This window comes from Lactuca virosa, chromosome 5 (genome assembly GCF_052849685.1).
Source record: "Lactuca virosa cultivar CGN04683 chromosome 5, Lactuca_virosa_CGN04683_v6, whole genome shotgun sequence".
NCBI classification, from domain to species: Eukaryota; Viridiplantae; Streptophyta; class Magnoliopsida; order Asterales; family Asteraceae; genus Lactuca; species Lactuca virosa.
The window spans coordinates 306,671,766-306,685,432 of NC_136430.1; positions in this window are offsets into that span (position 1 = coordinate 306,671,766).

The following is a 13,667-nucleotide window of genomic DNA, read 5'->3' on the forward strand; positions in this document are numbered from 1 at the left end:
AAACTAAATTTTGGAGCTATTTTGTAAGAATATTATTTTAAGGGTTAAAATATAAATCTAAACTTTTCATAAGAATGTCATCTGGGGCTAAACTACAAAAATAGGAAAGTAAGGGTCCATTTTTCCTGATAGATTAGATATCTTAAGCTCCAACCCTTTCATCTTTTTCATTTAGGACAACTTCACATTGGTAAAAGAGAACAAACGTTTGATTTAAATGGAGGAATTTAAAATTAGGAAAGAATTTGTAGTTACATTTGAGTTTTAATGTTCAAATCCTTGAAGTAAAGCTTGTGAGTTATTCATATCTCATATATGTATGTTATTTAAGTTTCCATCTGTAACGTCCCATTTTCACAACAATTTTTTAGGTAAAACTTCCCATTTATCAACCCATTATAAAGAAAACCATTTCTTCCCAAATACATCTATTGAAAATCAGAGTAATATTAAAGCACATAATCTTCATTGGTGCTGATGAATGTGTACAGTCAAGCCTTCGCCTTCCCATGATGATCGATGATACCTGAAACAATAAAAAACCGAGTAAGCACAAAACTTAGTGAGTTTTCCCCAAAATACCCCATACGATAAACATACAAGCATACATAATGGCCCACAATCATCGGATCAGAATGCCTAGGGTCTATTGGCCTACCGTCTCACCCAACCGCTCGTCCCGAGCCTCCTTGCCTACGGCTTACAGCCGACCCGCACCGGGTATCTTGGCCTACAACACATAATATGACCGCCTCAACCCACTACCACCATATTTTGACATATAAACAAACAAGGATCAAGTAGGCACATAATACAGGCAAACAACAATCATACAACTCACTACCACCTACTAGTCCTCACACCGCACACTGCCCCGCTACCAGCTAACCTCCATGAAGTGCGTAACCATAAGTAACCAGAGGTGAGATAGCCACCCGAGCAGATGATCCTACTCCAGAGAAACAACCAAACAAGGAACATGCAAGAAAGCTTAAATCAAGAGTTCTCATGCTATCCTAAATGACCACTTATAGTCCCTAGGGCATTCCACTAGATGATAACCAGCAAGTACAGGTAAACATACGGATCTAAAGATCACTACCGCATAACGACATCCCATATACCAGGATACATATCTAACATATCACTACATCATAAAAACATCCTATATACCAGGATACAGATCTAATAGACCGCTACAACATAACAACATCCTATATACCACAATACAGATCTAACATATCCCTACATCATAGCAACATACTAAATACCAACAATCCAAGGAATACATAACCATATATACTCATAGGTGAGATAGACACCTGGACAGGTGATCCTACTCTAGAGCCACAACCAAACTAGGAACAAGAAATAAAGCCTAGAATAAGAGTACTCAGTTTATCCTACATGAATATATACAGTCCCTATGGCAACCCTCTACTAAAGATAACCATTACTAATGGGCCGACTTTGGTACCTTCGACCCACAGGTACAATGAGGCAAAACTCACCTGAATCGAACAACTCTGAAACACTGCGATACGATCCCTTTTCAGCACTGCTTGCTCCTGCGAATCCACTAACACCAGAACCAGATAGAATCTCAATCAATAGCCCAAAACCATCAAGTTTGACCCAAAGTCAAACTTGGTCAAAAAGTCAATTGTCAACGGTCAACGAAAGTCAACAGTCAACAGACCCTCACGATGTGACCATCTATGGCTCACTTTGTGATCCACAATAGGACAAAATAATCGGGACTTATAATCTTCACGACGTGACAGGCATATCCTCACGTCGTGAGATCAGTCTGAATGCTATTTTGATCCAAAAACTCCTTAATCCATTAAGCCATTAACCCATCTTTTCCAGGAAGATTCCTAACACTCCTAGGATCATAAAAATCGATGCTTTAAGGTCTTGTATGTCCAATACAAGAATTGAGCTCAAGCTAGGTCATTCATGAAGAAAAAGAAGATAAATTCTCATGCATGAACTCAAACATTCTCCAAAACTCAGATCCATAACATACAAGCGCCAAGGGACCCTAAGGACCTGTAAAGTTGCAAACTTTATGAAGTCCCAACACTTTAACTCTTAAAGTAACAGATAAATATGCATAAAATCTTAGATCTAGCAACAAGGGTGTAACATCCCAATCTTCAGGTATGGATTTAAAAGCTTTATATTTATATTTTCAGGGCAAATCGACGAGTTGGAAGGCTCCAACTCATCGTGTAGAGTATATAATGCCCACGTATCTTTAAATGTCTACTCGACGAGTTGGAAGTCCCCAACTCGACGAGTTGAAGGCTGAACACGAAAACCCTAATTTTTAGGGTTTGCACCCTATTTAAAGGCCTTAACTCTCATTGTTGTCCTCCTTCATCGCCTCCTTGTCTAGAGAAAAACCCTAGTTCATGCCTTGCCCTCATTGTGTGTGTGACCTAGAGAGTGATTTTTGGTGCTCTTTTGGAAGGAACAAGAAGCTTGACGAAGTTGGCTGAAGGGAGAGCATGTAGATCCGGTGTTTACCCTGTTGTGGCAACCATTTTGAGGTATAAAGTCGATACCTTGGCCTAGTATTGCTTAGATCTACTTCTATGAAAAGACATTGTTATTCTTGGTCCATATTAGAGTCATTCTTGGACGGATGCATTGTTTGAAGTTGCCACTTCAGATCTGGATGTTTTGTGGCTCTTTGAGCCAAAAGTTCCAAGCTTTATCAAGTATTGGCCCTCCTTCATGCCCTAAACTCCTTATTAAGCTATGAATAAGTGTTTTAGCCCCATGATGCCATGCATGGACGTAAAGCTTGTAGCTTTACGTGGTATCTCAACCCTAGGGGACTAGATCTATAGTTTGGAGGCATTATACTCGCTTGGAAAGCGACTGAATGGACTAAGACTAGGACAACTCGACAAGTTGCCTAGCCAACTCGAATAGTTAAGTCGGGTCTTCCCGCTTTATGGATGATGAAGAACTCGACGGGTTACTATGGTAACTCAGCGAGTTGTATCGAGCTTTTCACGATTTTCTGAGATACGAAGGAACTCGACGAGTCAGTAGATGCACTCGACGAGTTGGGTCGACATGGACCATTGACCTTGACTTTTGACCTTGACAGTCGTACTGAAGACGCTATATGCATGCTGTTTGTTATGATATTGTTCTGGTTTGTATGGTGTTGGTATTTGGGGGGAACTCACTAAGCTTCGGGCTTACAGTTGTGGATTTTGTTTCAGGTACTTCAGATGATCGTGGGAAGGCGACGGCTTGATCGTGCACCTCCTCACATTATATGATTTTGATTTATGGGATTCTTTGATATGAAACTATTTTGAAAACATTTTATAATAACTAATGGTTTTTGGATGTTTGAAAAAGTTTTAAATTTTTATGAATTTGATGGATGTTACAAGTTGGTATCAGAGCCTTGGTTTGAGTGAATTGGAGGAACACTCGTGTGAATCCAATCTCAAACTAAGGAAAAGAATTTCAAAATGATATTCAAATGGTTTTAAAAATACTATAGGAGGATGCGAAGTGTATGATCAGCCGGAGCCAGTAGTAGACACCGAAATACCATATTGTTATTTGATATTGTGATATGTTAGCACAACATGCTAGTGATAGGCTAGGGATCTTCAGGAATTGCATGATAGAATTACTTGATTATATGATGCCTAATAGCCTAGGGTTTCCTTTATATGAAATTGACATCATTACCATACTTGCTTAGTGTATGCATCATAGTTATACATAAATAAGATCTTATAGCCTGAGAATGTTCGGTTTGGCCTTATTTCCTGTTCTTGTTTGATGAAGGGCTTAGGGTAGGATCAGATATTTGAATATCTATAGGGTTCAACGTTATGTATGGCTAGCATACACGAGTGCTGCAGGGTTGGTGGAAGTTTCAGGGATGAGTTGTGCGGGGTCAGTCGGCCATTTGTGAGATGTTTAGCATGATGGGTTTTGAGCTTTCTAACACTCCTATGGTGTACATGCAACCTTAAATACCTTGGATATATGTTTTTCTCTATTATACATGCAAACTTGAACTTTCCAAGGTATTACCCTAACTAGCATACAAGCATTGATACTTGGATAATATAAACAAGTTTGAAGACATACCTTTTCATGTAGCTTGATTCCATGGAGCTTAAGAGCCTAGTGCCTCAAGTGTGACACCTCAAATGGTTCACACAACATCACCAACAACTTGGAATAACTTGAGAGAAAAGGTTCCTATGCTCAAATCGGCTAGCCCTCATGTGTACACACACTAGTGCCAATTTCTTGAGCCATGGGGTCCTTATATATTGTGGCTATTAGGGTTACACCATGTAACTCATGTCTTTCCATATTCTTCATGCTCCATGGGTTAAAACCTCCATGGAGTATCCATGGGTTACTCCATGGGTTTAGCCCAACATGAAGAACTATGGATCATAAGCCCACATATATAAGAATGAATGATTTACACAATCAATCCCCATATATTTAATTAGTCTCCCTTTGATCACAAAATTAATTCCAAATTAATTCTTGATCAATACTAATTAAATAATATGATTTCATATTAATATATTAGAACTTATAATATATTAACAAATCATAAATATCCTTTTCTCACTAAAGTCTATCCAAATTGTTCCAATGCCATGCAACCCAAATGGACCATGCCAAATCGGGTCAAGTACATACCAATTATAGTTATGGGCTTAGACACTAATCCAACATAGCCTTCCTCTAAGAGTGAGGATTGAGCGCTCGCCTATAATTATGTATATTGATAGGGTGTTGTGATGATCCTTGATACAAATATGGGTAGGTGTTGAAGGTAGTATGTGCATGTACTACTGAAAGCACATGACCCATACGCGTAACAAGGAAGTTACAACCCCTAGGGTTTTGTTGGGAGTTGGTTACCTGTATTATATGGAATGTTTGACGTCTTTCTGGTGTATTTTCAGTATGGTGGTTACAAGGCTCTTTGAGACCGGATCCGGCTCGGGATCAGGAGCTGGCAGTTAGGGCAGGCCAGCATTATCGGGGACTATTGGTTAGATAAGGCCAGATGAGTTGGATACAAGGATTCGGGAGATCCTGCACGATGAGGTTGCTGCACTATTTCAGGCTTAGTTACCAGAGATGTTTGGGTCTATTAAGACCGCCATGGTGGAGTACTTTGATGAGCACTATGCAACCATTGCTGAGACGGCTGCCGCTGCAGCCTCCGCACTCGTAGCAGCTGCAGGTACGGGGACAGGTCGGGGTTTTCAGTATCGGGACTTCGATAATACGAAGCCCCTGACCTATGATGGAGTTTAGGACCCGATCATAGACATGAGGTGGCTATCTGACGTGGAGGGATGCTTTTTCACTTGTTCATGCCCTGCTGACCAGAAGGTCAGATGCGCTCTGAACCTCCTGAGGTCCGGAGCGAAGGACTGGTGGAGACTTGTTACATGATCATACTCCGATGAGCAGAGGGCTGCAGTGACATGGGACCAGTTCAAGGATATGTTCCGCACTCGCTACATTCCTAGGGTTGAGCGAGAAAGGTTGGCTCAGGAGTTCTTGGATTTGAGACAGGGTACGGAAGCAGTGATGGAAATCACCCGAATGTTTACTGAGAGGGCGCCTGGAGTTTGCTTTCGAGCAGGCTCAGATGACTCGTTATCTGAGCATGCTCAAGACTGACATCAGACAGTTCGTTGCTGCCCATCGTCATGATACATTACTCGAGTTACAGGAGGCCGCTAGGCGGTGTGAGCTTGAGATTGATCTGATGTTGAGAGAGCAGAGGCAGGCCCTGACGCAGTCGCAGCCGGCGTCGAAGCGGTCCAAGACCGCCGATTCTAGGTCTGGAGGCCAGCGTGACCGTACTTGTGGGAACTGCGGGAAGGGTCATTCTGGAGTATGTCGATCCAGTGGTGTGTGCCCAAGTGTGGCAGGGAGTGGCACTTTGCAATGGATTGCCGCGGTTCAGGATATGAGGATTTGTTACCACTACGATCAGATTGGTCACATGAAGACCAACTATCCGTTACTTGCCGCTAAGCCGGCGTGCGCAGGCTACCGCACCAGCTACATTGAGGATCACCGACAGGAGCCAGGGTAGGACAGATCCCCAACGGGCTCGAGGATGCGCCTTCCAGCTCACAGCCGAGGAGGCCAGGACAGCACCAGATGTGGTGGCTAGTATGTTTCTATACCTTATCTTATTGATTATATTTATTTTATGCTTATATGTTTGTACCTATGTTAGGTATGTTCTTAGTGAACTCTCTACCTGCTCTTGTATTGTTTGACTCGGGGGCGAGTCGGTCATTTGCCTCCCGATCGTTTAGTAGGGAGTTCAGTTTGCCTTTAGGAGAGCTAGAGTGTTCGTTGCGAGTCTCCATCGCCAACGAACACGGGGTTTCTGCTTCACCAGTTTATCGGGGTTGCATTCTAGAGATCTTCGGGGTTCCCTTTCCGATCTACTTGATTCTGATTCCCATGGGGGATGTTTGTGTGATAATGGGTATGGAATGGATGAGTCGTTTCGGTGCCATGATCGACTGCGAGGGTCAGCGTGTGGTAGTTCGAACCCCAAGTGGAGGAGAACTGATTATCCATGGTGAGGGCACCAAGTTGGGTTCAGGGTTTTGCTCGGCAGCCAGGGCGCGACATTATATTCAGCAGGTATGTGCGGGCTATTTGGCATAAGTGGTAGATACGCAGGTCAGGGATCAGATATCGGTTTATGAGGTTCCAGTCATTAGAGATTTTACTGATGTGTTTCCGGAGGAGTTACCCGGAGTGCCTCCGGAGAGGCAGGTCGAGTTTAGGATCGACCTTGTGCCAGGTGCGGCCCCTATCACCAAGGCATTGTACCAATTGGAACCGCCTGATATGCATGAGCTGTCATCTCAGCTTCAGGAGTTGCTAGGCAAGCAGTTCATTTCTCCGAGCAGTTCTATGTGGGGAACGTTGATACTCTTCGTCAAGAAGAAGGATGGTTCACACCGGATGTGTATCGATTACCGGGAGCTGAACAAGTTGACGGTGAAGAACTGTTATCCACTTCCACAGATTGATGCTCTATTCGATCAACTGCAGGGATCATATTGTTTCTCCAAGATAGACCTGAGGTCCGGGTACCATCAGGTCAGTGTGAGGGAGGAGGACGTGGAAAAGACCGCGTTCCAGACTCGTTATGGACATTACAAGTTTATGGTGATGCCGTTTGGGGTCACCAACACGCTGACAGTATTCATGGACCTGAAGAATCGGGTATGCAGACCGATGCTCGATCGCTCAATTATTGTGTTCATCGATGACATCTTGGTGTATTCCAAGACCAGTGAGCAGCATGAGGAGAATCTCCGCGAGCTACTAGGAGTTTTGAGGCAAGAACAGATTTATGCCAAGTTCTCGAAATGTGAGTTTTGGTTGCGAGAGGTTCAGTTCCTTGGACATCTCGTTAACTAGGATGGGATTTTGGTCGATCCGGCCAAGATCGAGGCGGTGATGCAGTGAGAGGTTCCGAAATCTCCCTCGGATATCAGGAGTTTTCTGGGATTATCAGGGTACTACCCGAGATTCATTCAGGACTTCTCTAAAATTGTGATACCCCTTACTCGTCTGACGAGGAAAGGAGTAGATTTACGGTGGGGCCCTGAGCAGCAGACAACATTTGAGACTCTGCGACAGAGACTTTGCGAGGCCCCGGTGTTGACCCTCCCTGAGGGAGTGGAGGATTTTGTCATTTTCTGCGATGCATCAATCACCGGGCTAGGGGCAGTCCTCATGCAGAGAGGATGGGTGTAACCTATGCATCGCGGAAGTTGAAGTCGTATGAGACGAGATATCCCACGCATGATCTTGAGTTGGGAGCGGTAGTGTTCCCCCTCAAGATCTGGAGACATTACCTCTACGGGGTCCATTGTACCATATACACAGACCACAAGAGCTTGATACATATCATGGATCAGCCGAACCTGAACATGAGGCAGCGCAGGTGGCTGGACATAGTCAAGGATTATGACTACGAGATCCTTTACCATCCTGGTAAAGTGAATGTTGTGGCGGACTCCCTAAGCCGCAAGTCAGCTGGACCTTCTGTTCTGACATCATGTATGAGGATTTCCGTGGACTCTCCACTAGTGGGATTGATTAGAGAGGCTCAGGCCGAGGGAGTGTGAGAGGAAAATTAGAAGATTGATAGGATCAGGGGCGAGATCACCCGATTTGTTCAGGACAGTAGTGGGTTGTTGACCCGCTGTTGTCGGGTGTGGGTTTCGGTGTCTGGAGGGGTTAGACAGATCGTGCTGGAGGAGGCTCATAAGTCCCGTTTCTCTATTCACCCAGGGGCCACCAAGATGTACCGGGATCTGATTTTGAGTTACTGGTGGCTGTGCATGAAGAGAGAGATCGCTTTGTATGTCGAGAGGTGGTTGACCTGTAGGATGGTCAAGGCTGAGTATCAGAGGCCGAATGGCAAGCTGCTGCCCCTGGAGGTTCCCATGTGGAAATGGGAGCAGATCACGATGGAATTTATCACCAAGTTGCCGAGGACGGCGAAGGGATATGATGCTATATGGGTCATTGTGGAGTGACCAAAAGCGCCCATTTTCTGGCAATTCGGGAGAGTTCGTCGGCCGAGAAGTTGGCCAATGTGTATATCCGCGAGATCGTTTCTCTCCATGGGGTGCCAGTCTCCATTGTCTCAGACCGTGATGTTCGGTTCACCTCCCGTTTTTGGCATAAGTTCCATGAGGAACTGGGCACGAGGCTGCATTTCAGCACAACTTATCATCCGTATACCGACGGCCAGAGTGAGCGGACCATTCAGACCCTCAAGGATATGTTGAGGTCCTGCGTCATTGATTTCGATGGGAGTTGGGACTCCTACCTACCCCTTGTAGAGTTCTCCTACAACAATAACTTCCACTCCAGCATTGGTGCTTTGCCTTTTAAGATGTTGTGTGCGCGGAAATTATTGGATTAGGTGTCTAAGCCCATAACTATAAGTGGTATGTACTTGACCCGAGAGTAGCATGGTCCATTTCGGGTTACATATCACCAGGACAATTTGATAGGATGGACTTTTGCGAAGAGGTTAGTTATGATTTATTTATATATTATAAGGTCTAATATATTAATATGAAATCATATGATTTAATTAGTATTGATCTAGAATTAATTTGGAATTAATTTAGTGATCAAAAGAGACTAATTAAATTAATGGGGACTAATTGTGTAAATTAGTTATATATATGGTTGGGCTTATGATACATGATGGACTAAGTTTATGGATGGATCCATAAAGAGTTAGCCCACTTGAATCATGGATCATGGATAATAAGCCCAAGAGTATGGATTAGGGTTTAACCATGACTCTTAGACTATATATAGAACACCCCATAGCTAAAATCGGTGACCCTAGTGTTCTTGGAGTTCCATAATCGATTTTGAGTGCATAGAACCTTTCTCTCAAGTTCTCCCTTGTCCAAGGTGTGTTGTGAACCGTTTGAGGCATCACACTTAGGGTGCTAAGTTCTTAAAGGCCAAAACTACAAGCTACAACAAAGAGGTAATTCTATAACTCACTTTTATATTGTTTATGTCAATTGTATGCTAGTTGTAGGCTTCATGATTTGGAAACATTATTGCATGTATAATTAGAGAAAACATAGATCCAAAGCAATTAGGGTTGTATGTGTACCATAGGATGTTGTAGTATACTAAAACCCAACAGTGGTATCAGAGCCAAGGGTTGTTTTCTATTATATTTGATGCTTGGGTAATTTTGAAAGCTAAAAAAATCGAATTTCTGGCCTCTGACTGATGAACTCACCGAGTCCATGAACTGACTCGACGAGTCTACTCAGTAAAAGTGCAACTCGTCGAGTCCATTTCATGTACTTGTCGAGTAGGTGCTTCCAGGTTGCAGAGATTTTCGAGTTTTGGCCAGAATTAGATTAGGATCATTACCACAAACTATTTTGTAATCATGAAAAATGTATTTTCTGATGTGGTAATGATAATCCTAATCCAATTAAAATATAATTGTCAAAATTTCAAGATTTGTATTAGTTTATATGTTAGGCTAATTTCTTGAATATTGTTGATGTGAATTATATTAACTTATGAGTTTAATTAGATCATAGGAAAATTATAAGATAATTTTATTTGTTAAAATATTGATCTAAATGTTCTTTAAAGTCTTCCATAACTTGTCCTCAAGTTATGGATCCGTAAAAACCACATTAAACTCATAAGTTATGGAAATCAAAGGATTTTTTCAAGTGTTACAAAACTTGCCCTCAAGTTTTGGTATTTGAAAAGTCTCAAATTAAGAAACTCTTGTAATTAAAAGGTGTAACTCTTGGGGTTCATAAATTAAAAAAATTAATTAAATAGTTTTTAATTTTGAATTTTTATATTTAGAACCTTGAAGTATTTGAATATTTCAAAATTCACCTTATGGACTTTATTAAATTAATTAAAGTGTTTAATTAAAAGAGAATTAATAATTCAATAATGACATGGTTTAAGTCTAATTAAATTAAGAGTATGGTTTATTTAATAAGATCAAACCATCTAGTATTTTAAAAGTTTAAAATACACCATTATACTATTATAATATTAAAATTTTAATAATTATATATATATCTATAAGACAAGTCAGTCTTACCGTTAGGAGGCCTCATTCATGAAGTCGGTCTATAGGGGGGGGGTATAAGGTTACTGCCTATAAAATGGCAGTTTAATGGGTGTCCACTCTTATGCACCGCTTCCTAGACTAGTGGAGGGTCGTTAGCCGAACGGGTAGGATAGGACATTAATTCTCATTAAAAGTATAATGAAATATAAAGTAACTAAACACTTATAAATTCTCAATATTAGTTACTTAGGGAAAATGTGAGTTTGGTGCTAACCCATGAAATTGCACTTTGCACCTTGTTAAGTCGTTAGTGGAGCGTGTGTGGTTAATCGGCACACTAATCTAGGGCTGACAGTGTGTGACAAAGGGTAGCTTGATGTTCATCAAGGATCAATGGAGCGTGTGTGGTTAACCGGCACATTGATGGGATGATTTATGACATTAAGTGTTCCAAACTAATTTGCATGGTTATTCACACCTTGTTTGTGATCCTCGGTATCCCAGTCACAAACTTGAAGGGGACAATCGAGATTAAACATGCCATTGAAAAGTTCAATGAATCTCAAAGGATCTAGGAATTTCAATTCATTTAAAACCTAAAGTTCATTTTCTTTTTTCATGGTGGAAATTGGTAAATCGTCATTTACCTACCTTCAAATAGTTTACAATTGGATTACGACATCCCTCTTCCGAATAGTAAATTATTGTGTTAGGTCCTAGCCTTAATATTTCATTTGGGTGTTATATTAAGGACTTAAATCAACCAACTTGAATTTCTCCCTCGTGGATGTCTAGTTCTGACAACTATGGTCTTCCCGAATCTTTTCTTTATAAAGATGATATTCCACAAGACGATCAAGATGAAAGATTAATCCCTTCTTCATGCTGTAGTGGTACTTCACTTCCTCCACCTCCTCCAATAATTCTCCCTAACCCACAAGTTCAAAGACTTGAAAAATTCAAGGTCACTCAAACTCAAGCCATATTGGCTAGCGAACACCAAGATGGAAGGTATGTGTGTGCACATGTCTTGGAGATGAAGTCACACATTGACAGGCTGGGAATGTTGGGTGTCGTTGTTTCAAGGAAGTTTGCTGTTGACTTGGTTCTTCAATCACTTCCTAAGACATATAGCAGGTTCTTTAAGGAATACTATATGGGAGATCACGACATGACCCTTATTCATCTAACATATTTGCTTGTTGCTGTTGAATCGACAATGATTTGGCACACTGGCAAAGCAAATTTGATTAAAAGATCTACTCTCCAAACTTCCATGGACATTGGAAACATTGGAAGTCCAGAAAAGTTTTCTCTTTCCAATGGAAAGGGATTGGCCATGGTCAAGTCATTTGACCAAATGGTAAAGAGAAAGGCTAAGTCTGAGATAGTCCCGTGTACCATTCCAAAAGAGTCTGTTTGTTTCTATTGCCAAGAGAAGGGGCATTGGTTGCGAAGCTGCCATATTTACCTGAAAGATAGCAAGGATGGTAAAGTCAAAATGTTTGACTTTACTTCAGGTAAAGTCCACTGTCTAACTATATTAAGTTCCTATTTGGAGATTCTTAATACATGATGTAATGTAATTACATTTTGATGTTTTGTAGGATCGAAGAAAAGAAAGGAAGCTTAAAGGAAGAGTAAGCTGATTCTGATCGCGAAGAGATGGATTTCGATGATCATAATTTTGAGCTGCTGCTTAAGAGTTATGATAGATTGCTTAGGAATAGATAACAACACAGTTTCCATATGTATTTGCATTGTAAGGAAAAATTTTCCGCAATTTTAATAAATAAAATTTGATTTTATTTTATTCTAAGTTTTCTTACAATGGCATTGGTGAAAATTTTTGTTTATATGTTTCCATTGATAGCAATATTGGAAAATTGATTGATTCTTTCGTTTGTGGTAGTGTCAAGATTTACCAAATAAGGAAAGATTCTCATCGCCCAAGTTTCAGTTGGATAGAAACTTGGAATCATGCAACTTGTATTGTGTGATGAATGAGAACTTCATCTTTGGGAAATTATGACTACTTCCTTGTTCACATGTATATGTGAGTCAAGTGAAAGAGTAAGGGATCAGGTATACTTGGTTGTGCACTGATCAGGTCCACCACAAAGAATGATAAGACTATTCGTTATGATTTACTAAAGTTTAGTACATATGGTTATGCTTACAAGATTAAGTGTAATTCTGAATCATTGGAAAAGTTTCAATGTATGGCAGAACGAATAAGAAGAATCAAATTAGGTAGAAAGATAAAAGTTTCTCCAATCTGAGAAGAAGGGAGAGTAATTGAGTATCGTGTTTTATGGTTATCTTAGTGATTATGAAACCATATCACAATTGATCCTCTAAGGACATCTTAGTGTATTTATATGGCTAAGAAGAGGAATCGTGAATTGTTGAAATGGTTAAATCAAGAAGATAAATCATACTTCGTTCCAAAATCAGGTCTTAGAGTCATACTCCAAGATTGTAACTTGAGTGACATGGTCTTAAGAAAAGTTTATAACACTCATCAAATGTAGAGTAAAATGTTTCTTACTCTTGTACATTTGAAATTGGTAAGTTGTGATGTTTTCGATAAGACAAAGACCAACTAAGACCAATTGGGTGAAGTGTTTGTCTTGATAAGAAAGCGCACTAATTCTTGAATATTTGTTTGTCAAGTAATGTTCCTTGACAAAGTGAATCTTATAGGTCAAGATGGTCAGTAGGAGTCTTAAAGATCTTGAATAGCTTCAAGAACTAATCAAGAGTAAACCTATTGTTAATCACTAGCACACAACTTTGAGGTTTGTAGCCTATCGTGTTGACATATTCTTGTTTCTGTGCCCATTCCAGTTAAAGTTGACTATGCATGTGAGTTATATGAGTGCTTAATTGTTTGCATAACAACTTGGAAGAAATGGTAGGCACTTGTGCTGCCAGGTGGCAAGAAATTAAGATTGAACAAGTTCAGTCCATATGAGTTTGGATTTGTCACTAACCTTGTCTT